Source organism: Macaca fascicularis, chromosome 4 (genome assembly GCF_037993035.2).
Source record: "Macaca fascicularis isolate 582-1 chromosome 4, T2T-MFA8v1.1".
NCBI lineage: Eukaryota > Metazoa > Chordata > Mammalia > Primates > Cercopithecidae > Macaca > Macaca fascicularis.
This window is the reverse complement of record NC_088378.1, coordinates 41,275,066-41,284,906: the sequence shown is the minus strand read 5'-3', so window position 1 is coordinate 41,284,906 and position 9,841 is coordinate 41,275,066.

Here is a 9,841-nt window from a genome sequence, read left to right as displayed (position 1 = left end):
CACCGCGTGTGCCCTGCTGGATCATCACCAGCCAGGGTCTATAGCACTTGTCAGAGGTTGTGGCATCACATCAGGACACCCCTGAAATCAGGTCACTGAGAAGAGTAACAGCAGGCAAGGCAGACCAAGTGCTTCCTGATCATTCCTCCCCCAGTCCCACCCAGGCCATCCCTTGGGACCAGGAGATGACAGCCCAGGAGGTAGCGTTGGGGAAGGCCTGTGCAAGGTGAGATTCAGAAAAGTCCCCTGAGAAACAGGATAAGGAGTGTTGGGGGCATAATAAACGAACCTCACCTCACATCAGAACCCTCCAAGCCGAGAAAGTACACACACACTCACTCCTAAAGCATACTTGGAAAAGCAAAAGCTAGGACGTGAGCCTCTATCCCTTCTCCCAGGCACACACAGCAGCCAACAGCAATGTGTTAGCTTCTTGGGCAAATAACAGGATGTTTGATGAGCCATGTGCAATTCTCTTGAACTTATCAGTTGTTTCACATAGCTTGACTCTAGATTGATTGGTGAATGAAATGGGTAGGGAAAAATAAAATCCCAATAGGTAACTGAAACACACCCCTATTACAAAACACAGATTAACAAGAGAAAAACAGACAGACATTTATTAACATGTATATTTCATGTATACATGGAAGACACCCAGACAATGGGTAACTCTCAAAGAGGTGTTTGGAATTTCTGCTTCTACAGTGAAGAAGTGAAGGAAACATCATCCCCAAATATAACAAATTGGTATATTTTGAGCTAAAAAACATTGGAAAAATTACAGTTTCAGAAAAAGTCTAGTCTCCCAGTCTTTTCCTGCATGTGGCAAGCCAAAACGATTCCTTTGGGAGGGCTGCCTTCTCCTTACCTGGGTAAAAGAATATTCCTTCTCACTGGAGACTGAGATTTGGTGCTGCAACAGGCCTAGGTAAATAAACTTCTGGAAGTAACCCTTATCTTCCACTAGTTTTACATACTCCAAATATCTCCTAGTGACTCCCCTAGAATTTACTGTCCCTAGCCAGATCTCCTTTCTCCTGTCATTTCTTCACAAATTTATTGTTGTTTATCTAAAAAGCATAAAAGCATCTTACTTTGGCCGCTTATTGAGAGTTCCCTCTCTTGTGAACATCCCCGCGTGAATGTAAAATTAATAAAATTCACATGCTTTTCTCTTTTTATTCTTCCTGTCTCAATCTGTTTGGGGGCAGGGAATGTATGTCAAGACTTTTGTATTGAGTGATACATTTTGTAGAACAGAACAACACAACCGAAGTAGTCCCACCAAGGGCTCAGACACTTCAGGAATGAAGGTTTGAAAACAATCAAGGGCCGGGCGAGGTGACTCATGCCTGTAATCCTAGCACTTTAGGAGGCCGAGGCAGGTGTATCACTTGAGGTCAGGAGTTCGAGACCAGCTTGGCCAACATGGCAAAACCTCATTTCTACTAAAAATACAAAAATTAGCAGGCATGGTGGTGCGCACCTGTAATCCCAGTTACTCAGGAGGCTGAGGCAAGAGAATCACTTGAACCCAGGAGGCAGAGGTTGCCTTGAGCCAAGATTGTGCCAATGCCCTCCAGCCTGGGTGACGGAGCAAGATTTTGTCTCAAAAAAAAAAAAAGAAAGAAAAAGAAAAAAAACAAGAAAAACGATCAAGTAAAAAAATCATTCAATCATATAAAGAATCCCAAGTAGCTAAGGTGCTGGCTAAAGGTAAACGGAACATGAATGGGTAGGAGGTGAAAGAAAGCATAAATATCAATTAGCTTTGAGATAATTTGCAACAAGAAGTACCAGACTACCCCACAGGTATTGTTGTATGGCTGGGGAGGAGATTACTTGTCATCTTTGTGCATCAGTTACCTGGCCTATAGGATGTAAGCTGAGAATCATCATGTCTACTGTGCGAGGTTATTTTCAGGATTACAATCAAGATATAAATATTTGGCACTTAGTAAGTGTTCAGGACATGATGATCATCCTGTAGATAAGAAGTAGAATGTAGTGTAGAGGGCTAAGAGCAGAGACTTTGGGGTTAGAGTAGAGATTGGATCTCATAAGTTTACAGATCTGGTGCATATTGTTTAAGTTCTCAAAGTCTTAAATTTTCACTTCTTCAAAATTGACTTAGATATAGTTATTTAATGGTGTTCTAAGTAACATACAATAGGTAGAATACAGCACTTGATAGTACTCAAAAACAGTAACCATTATTTTTTAATGAGGTAGAGTCCAAGTTTCTCAAATCAAATAGGGAAACACACATAGGCAGATGTGTTCAATATAATGCCATAAGTGGGGAGAAATTGATAGGTAACCAGGGTGCAGTGGGAATAGCAAGAGTGAAGATAGTGAGGAGCATCTAGCCCAACCTGATGATGCTGTTAACAGGACTGTATCCAGAAAGGTAAAAATAAATGTGCTTATGGACCCAGACATAATCAAGGAGAGAGCTGGGACTGGGATCCAGAACTTCCATCCCTTGTATCAATTTATTTTTTGTAACAAAATGTTATATTTGTATGAAATATAAAATAAATACAGATTATTTATTTTTCCTACTCAGAATTATTATACAGAAGATAAGATATAACCATCATATAATTATACCTTTCAGGGAATAATAGCTAAAATATACAATTTTCTTGTTTGGAACCTCCTATCTCTCATTCAAACCCATCTTTTAAACACAATACCCGCATAGTAAGACCCTTAATAGTTACATGAGCTACAATGGAAGAAAAAGAGACTAATTAACTCATTAAACAAAGATTTCAGTGTCTTTTATATACCAAGTACTATTCTAGGTGCTAAGCATATAGAAATTAATAAAAACACACAAAATTATAGGGAGAGACAGTAATAAATAAATAAGTAAAATATATAGTACTGTCTCTGCTTTTATGGTATTTATGGTAAAATGGGCCAGTATAGTGATAGCATATATTTCTGTATTTCCAAATCTTACTGCTTAAATCATAATTGCTTAAATATACATTTTAAAGTTAGAGTTTGCACAACTGTGTTTTCTGTAGATCCACCCTCCGAGAGAGGCAACTATGAAGGGACTCTTTAGTATACATCAGGGAAATAATAAAGCTGGAGCTATGGTTGAACAAAGAGAGAGGATTTTCTAATTAGTTAAACTACATATATATTAGCTTTAACAGGGAAACTGTAAAGCCTTTCATAGGCGGATACAATTGTCTCTTTCACTTCCCTGTGGAAGGAATAATAAAGAAATTCCAATTTTCAAATTTCAAAGGGAATGAGATCCTCCGGGAATTACCTTAGAACTAAGACTTGAGGAAGGCTTAGAAAAAGTGGCAAGAATTTTAATATTCAAGAATCTGAAAGTGGCAAGCAAAATATTAGGAATATTGGGTAGAATACTCATGAATTGGGTAGAATCCTCAAAGCCCTGAATCTGTGCATAACATGGGAGAATTTGGGGCAAGAAGTACTGAGATTTAGAGTAAAACTAAACAAATATTTTTTCTAAGGAAGAAATGAAGAATGAATGAAGCACCAGTATCTGTGAAATAGGGATGAGAATGCTAATTATATTTAAATTTTTGTATTTCTTTGATTCTTGTTCTAATTATATTTTTTGATCACAATCCCTGTGCTTAAAGCTTTATGATTTCCTTAGAAGCACATGACCAAAAAAAAAAAAAAAAAAAGCAGAGCTGTCATCTGAATCTTTACTATGGCCAGTGGTGACTCCTCATCTGGACCATGAACCAAGGCAAAGTTGATGCTGGTACGCCCTCATTTCAACACACAAGTATTCCCAGCACAGAGCTGGTACATTCAATTTTGCTTTAATCTTTTTTTTTTTTTTTTTTCTGTTTTACTCCCTTGTGGGATCCAACGAGCTGGTAAATTCTAGCAAACACAGAGCAATAGCAATTGTCACAGCCAGTCAGGATAATCTACAAGCAAAAAGAACTTCCAGGAAGCCAACCTAATTCTCTATATAAACCCTCATACATTTGACTAATGTACCACAGATACTGTACAAATAAGCACAATCCTGCATTGCCATCTCTGGCTAGATACAGAGCTCTTTCGTTACCAGTTAGTAATGAAAACTAAAAGTTAATAACGCAACGTGTGTCCCACATCCTGATCAGCTATTTCTAATAGGCAGTACAGGAGTACTAAGAGAAAGACTAGGTTAATGAACATTCTTTTCTGGTTTTGATAAATCATAACCAGAAAAGTGACTCATGTCCTAGAGATAATGAGTCAATAGTAAAGACTTTTTCAGTGGCAGATAGAACATTTATTTGGGGCATCTTTCCAAAATCTAAAGTTCGTATCTTCTGGAATGTCAAAGTTAATGGAATTTGAATAAGAACCTTTGTCGCCTCTCTTTCTTGATAACTATGGCTGATGTTTTTGAAAAGTTATCCCTAAATATATCCTTGTATAAAATAATAGAGAATAAAGCCATTATCCAGCTTTTGATAAAGAAACATCCAGTATAATAATTAAAGGGTTCACTTTAGAGACAAAGTGAAGGAAATAAGTCATGTTGCATATTCTAGTCTCTATAATAAGAACAGGCTGACAATCTGAAGCATTTCTTGTTCTATTCGAAACAAAAAGTACAGCTGAACAATAATTCAGAAACATGCTAGTTTTTCTCAATACCCAGAAATTTCCATTTTAAACCATACTTTAGGTTATTCAAAAATGTTGTGCTGGCCGGGCGCAGTGGCTCACACCTGTAGTCCCAGCATTTTGGGAGGCCAAGGCAAGTGGATCACCTGGGGTCAGGAGTTAGAGACCCGCCTGGTCAACATGGTGAAACCCCGCCTCTACTCAAAATACAAAAATTAGCCGGGTATGGGGGAACGTGGCTGTAATTCCAGCTACTCAGGAGGCTGAAGCAGGAGAATGGCTTGAACCTGGGAGGCAGAGGTAGCAGTGAGCGAAGATCGCGCCGTTGCACTCCAGCCTGGGCGACAGAGCAAGACTCTGTCTCAATTTAAAAAAAAAAAGGTTGTGCTCCAGCTGGGCTCGGTGGCTCATCCCTGTAATCCCAACATTTTGGGAGGCTGAGGTGAGGGGATCATTTGAGGCTAGGGGTTCAAGACCAGCCTGGGCAACAAAGTGAGATCCACTCTTTACCAAAAAAAATTTTTTTAATTGTTAGCCAGGCATGGTGACACATGCCTGTAGAAGCAGTTACTCAAGAGGCTGAGGCAGGGGGATTGCTAGCCAGGCATGGTGATGCATGCCTGTAGTTACTCAAGAGGCTAAAGCAGGAGGACTGCTTGAGTCCAGAAACTTGAGCCTTCAGCAAGCTATGATTGCACCACGGCACTCTAGCCTGGGCAACAGAGGGCAACTCTGCCTCAAAAAAGAAAAAAATAGTGTTCCTTGGAATGATAGAGAAAATTTCTTGTAAGGTCAGCATAAAATAAAGCACATAGTGTAACTTCCCCTCAACCAAACCACAAACAGTTATAGCATAAACAACCATGTCTTTAGAAAGCAACAACTAAAAATGTTACATTCAAAGTTAGGACTATGGAAAAAAGGACAATTTTTTTTTAATGCAGCTTGAGGTATTTTCTGGTATGGAATATCTCTTCCTGTAAGTTACCAAAATATGAAATACCACTGATTTATGTGCGAGCTGCTAACTGCATTACAGGGGTTAGCCCATTCATTCTTCCCAAAATCCTATGGAAAAGTTATTATTATTATCCACCTTTTACAGGTGAGGAAAATAAGGCATAGAGAATCAGTTTCATGGCTGATAAATGAATAAACCAAAATTCAAAACCATATCTGTCTGATTCCAGAATTAAAGCTCTATTTTTTTTTTTTTTTTTTAGCAAATTGTCTTCCCCTATAGCTATGGATATTTTGGAAAGAAGAGGCTTGAAGCTTTCGCTCTTTTCTCTGTATATTCTTTCATTTAGTTTAACTATTGCTTTTAAAAACACTTCCCCAAAATGAGTATGTTAGAATTAGAACATTGCCTACCTGTAAGACTTTAAGACTGGTGCTGTTTGACACATCCTACACTACTCCTCCATGTATGCATCATGTATCCTTAATTTCTTCCTCTCTCTCTTTTTTTTTTTTTTCCTTTTGAGGTCTCGCTCTGTCGTCCAGGCTAGAGTGCAGTGGCACGATCTCAGCTCACTGCTGCAGCCTCTGCCTCCTGAGCTCAAGTGATCCTCTCACCCCAGCCTCCCAAATAACTGGAACTACAGGCCCATGCCCAGCTATTTTTTGTAGAGATGGGGTTTCACCATGTTGCCCAGGCTGGTCTCGAACTCCTGAGCTCAAGTGATATGCCTGCCTCAGCCTCTTAAAGTGCTGTGATTACAGGCGTGAGCCATATATCCTTAACTTCTGAGAATTTCTATTTTGAATACCATGCTCTCAATTCATAACAGGTAGTATATAAGTTTAGGCAGGCATTTAATTTATTTTGTCTGCAGTTTTTTTAATCCTAGAAATAAGTACATTTAAATGCTCTCTGGTCTACCCTGTACAATTCCATGAGTCTATAAGTAGGCCTAAATGCCATTATATTATCTATTATGCCCCAAACAGCTCCTTCCCAATGTCCCTGTTTATCAATGGATATTTAAGCAGACTCCTGATGGAAACGAGGAAATTAATTACACACATATCTAGGCAAAAGCAATTCAAGAACAGGAAACAGAATGTGAGGTTGGAGCCTGACTGGTATGTTCAAGAAATCTACAAAAGGCCTTACAACTGGAGCAGAGAAAGCAAAAGAAAAAATGGCATAAGACGAGGTGTGAGCAGGACTAACTGTGCAGATGTGCAGTCACAGAAAGCCATGGGCATAGAAGGGCACTGCACTTTGTTTAATGCTCTGTCATCAGCACCTTGAAATGTTTCATAATATTTTTAATAAGAAGCTCCGCATTTCATCTGGTACTGGGAAATGCAAATTATGTAGCCAGTCTTGGGTTAGAGCAGTAGCAAGAAGTCAATTGCTGTAGAATCTTTTAGCCATTTACTACTGTAAGGACTTTAATTCTGAATAAGATAAGAAACCATTGAAGGATTCTGAACAGCAAAATGACAAGCTCAGACTGTTTTTTTCTTTTAAATTACTCTGGCTCCTGCCATTAGAATGGATCTAAGAGGACAAGAACAAAAACAGAGAGTTTCAGCAAGAATCCAGTTAGGAGATAATGATGATTTGGTCCACCATGGTGCAGTAGAATCAAAAGAAATGGTCAGATTCCAGGCAAATTTTGGAGGTGAAGCCAGAAACATATGCTAATGGGGATAATGTGGGGTATAAAAGAAAGAGGGACATCAAAGGTGATCTCAAGGTTTTGCGCCTGAGCATTTGGAAGAAGAGAAGAAGACTGAAAAAAGCAGGCTTGGGGTTATGGAGATCGAGAGTTTGGTAGTGGATATGTTAAGTTTGAGATGTTTATTAGACACCCAAGGGGAAGTGTTGAGTAGCTAGGTAGATATGCAAGTCTGGGGTCTGAGAAAAAGGTTTGGGCTAGAGATGTAAATATCTGGAGGTGGGGAAGATGAGGAGGAACCACCAAAGGAGAATGAGAAGGAGCAGCCAGTGAAACAAAGGAATCAAGAGGAAGTATAACAGTACCCTAAGATTCAGAGGGGAAAGAAGAAGGGAGCTTCTTGTGCGTCAGTTAGCCTATGTCAATATGCTGGTAGGTCAAGTAAAATGCAGCTGAGGAAGTGCCTGACCATTGGATTTAGCAAGACAGGGACTTGTAAAATGTTGTTTCACTGTACTATTGGGATTCTTCTCCTTATTGTTTAAATGTGAAACTTCAAGCATGTCAACTCCTTATTTACCCTCATGTCAATATTCAGCTATTAATTCTGATAATCCTTTTATCATTTCCACCCTCTTTATACTTTTTTTTTTTATTTTATCACACCCAGCCTTTACCAATATTACAACATAGTTCAGGCCCCTGTTATTTCAGGACTGGATTCCTGAGTACCGCCCCAAGGTGTCTCCTAGTTTAAGATCACCAGCAACCCATCTTGCTTAGTCATCTGGGAACAAAACTTTCCTTGGGAATTTCCCAGGTTCTTTGGCTCTTAAAAGAAACATAGTAATGAAGGGCCTTCCTCGCCCACTTCCCCACCCCAGTGCACAAACATACCCTCCTGATATACAGCACACTCCTAATACTTGTCAACCCCAAAGGTCTGCCTGAACTCCAAAGAATCCACAGTTAGAATTGCCACTCACAGGAATTCCAAGAGGCCCCTTCTAATCATCAAAATTTAAGGGACTGATCCAGTCTCTGTTAATCTATAAGGAAGTGTGAGAGACTGAAACATATCAACACTGATTAAGTTGGGCAAAGGACAGATGCTTTCCAATAAAATATAAGCTCATATACCTATTAGAAAAAAGTAAAACTTTTAAAAACCTGATAATATTTTACTGCAAGGGCACAGAGCAAGTGGAACTCTCATTTACTGCTGGCAGGAATTCAAAATGGTTCAGCCGCTTTGGACAATAGTTTGGCGGTTTCTTATAAAGTAAAACAAATTCTTGGCACATGATCCAGCAGTCCCACTCTAGGTATCTGGCCCAAATAAACTATAATGTGTGTCCACACACAGAAAAGTCTAAAACTGAATGTTTACAGCAGCTTTATTCACAATCACCAACCCAAATGACCACCAACTGGTGAACAGATCAATCTTTTAAAAATGTTGTACATCCATAAAATGGAAGCCTGCTCTAGAATAAAAAAGAACTAAGTGTTGATGCATGCAACAACACGAATGCATCTCAAAAGCAGTATCCCAAGGGAAGGGGACGGAGACAAAAGGCTAAGTCTTGAATGACTTCATTTCTATGGCATTCAGGAAAAGGCTAACCTGTACAGATGGAAAATAGATCAGTGTTTACTAGAGGCTGGTGGTGGGTGGAGGTAGGTGACTCCAAAGGGACCTAAGGGAACTTCTTGTGAAATAACTTGATTGTGGTTGTAGTTTGATGACTGCATAGGCTGCCAATGTCATAAAATGTATGTTGAAAGTGATGCTTTTGACTGCATGCAAATATAAATAATACCTCAATAAATCTGATTTTAGAAAGAAGTGGCTGGGCACGTTGGCTCATGCCTGTAATCCCAGCACTTTTGGAGGCCGACGTGGGTGGATCACGAGATCAGGAGATAGAGACCATCCTGGCTAACATGGTGAAACCCTGTCTCTACTAAAAATACAAAAAAAATTAGCCAGGCATGGTGGCGGGCACCTGCAGTCCCAGCTACTTGGGAGGCTGAGGCAGGAGAATGGCATGAACCCGGGAGGTGGAGCTTGCAATGAGCTGAGATTGCGCCACTGCACTCCAGCCTGGGTGACTGAGCAAGACTACACCTCAAAAAAAAGGAAAAAAGAAAAGAAGAAGAAAGAAGTAAGTAAGAATCATGAAAGCAAACAAGGGCAAGTACTTTGGTTTACTCACTGCTTTCTCCCTAGTACCTACAACACTAACTGGCACATGATAAGTATTTACAGTAAGGAAGGAAGACAGAAAATAGAGAAAGAAAGAAGAAAAAGTGAAGGAAGGAAGTGAGGAGGGAAAAAGGGAAGCAAACAAAATATTTATGTGTTAAAATGTCAACCACTGCATGACTTGTTTGGCAACAATTTGGAAACCATCTAAATGTTCACCCTAAAGGGAATAGGTAAGTACATGATGGTTTATTTATAAAATGACAATATTCAGCCTTTTAAAATGTTTATAAAGTCTTTGATGAAAAATAAAATGCTGAGTTAAGCATGTGACTCATGTCTGTAATCCCAACTACTCAGGAGG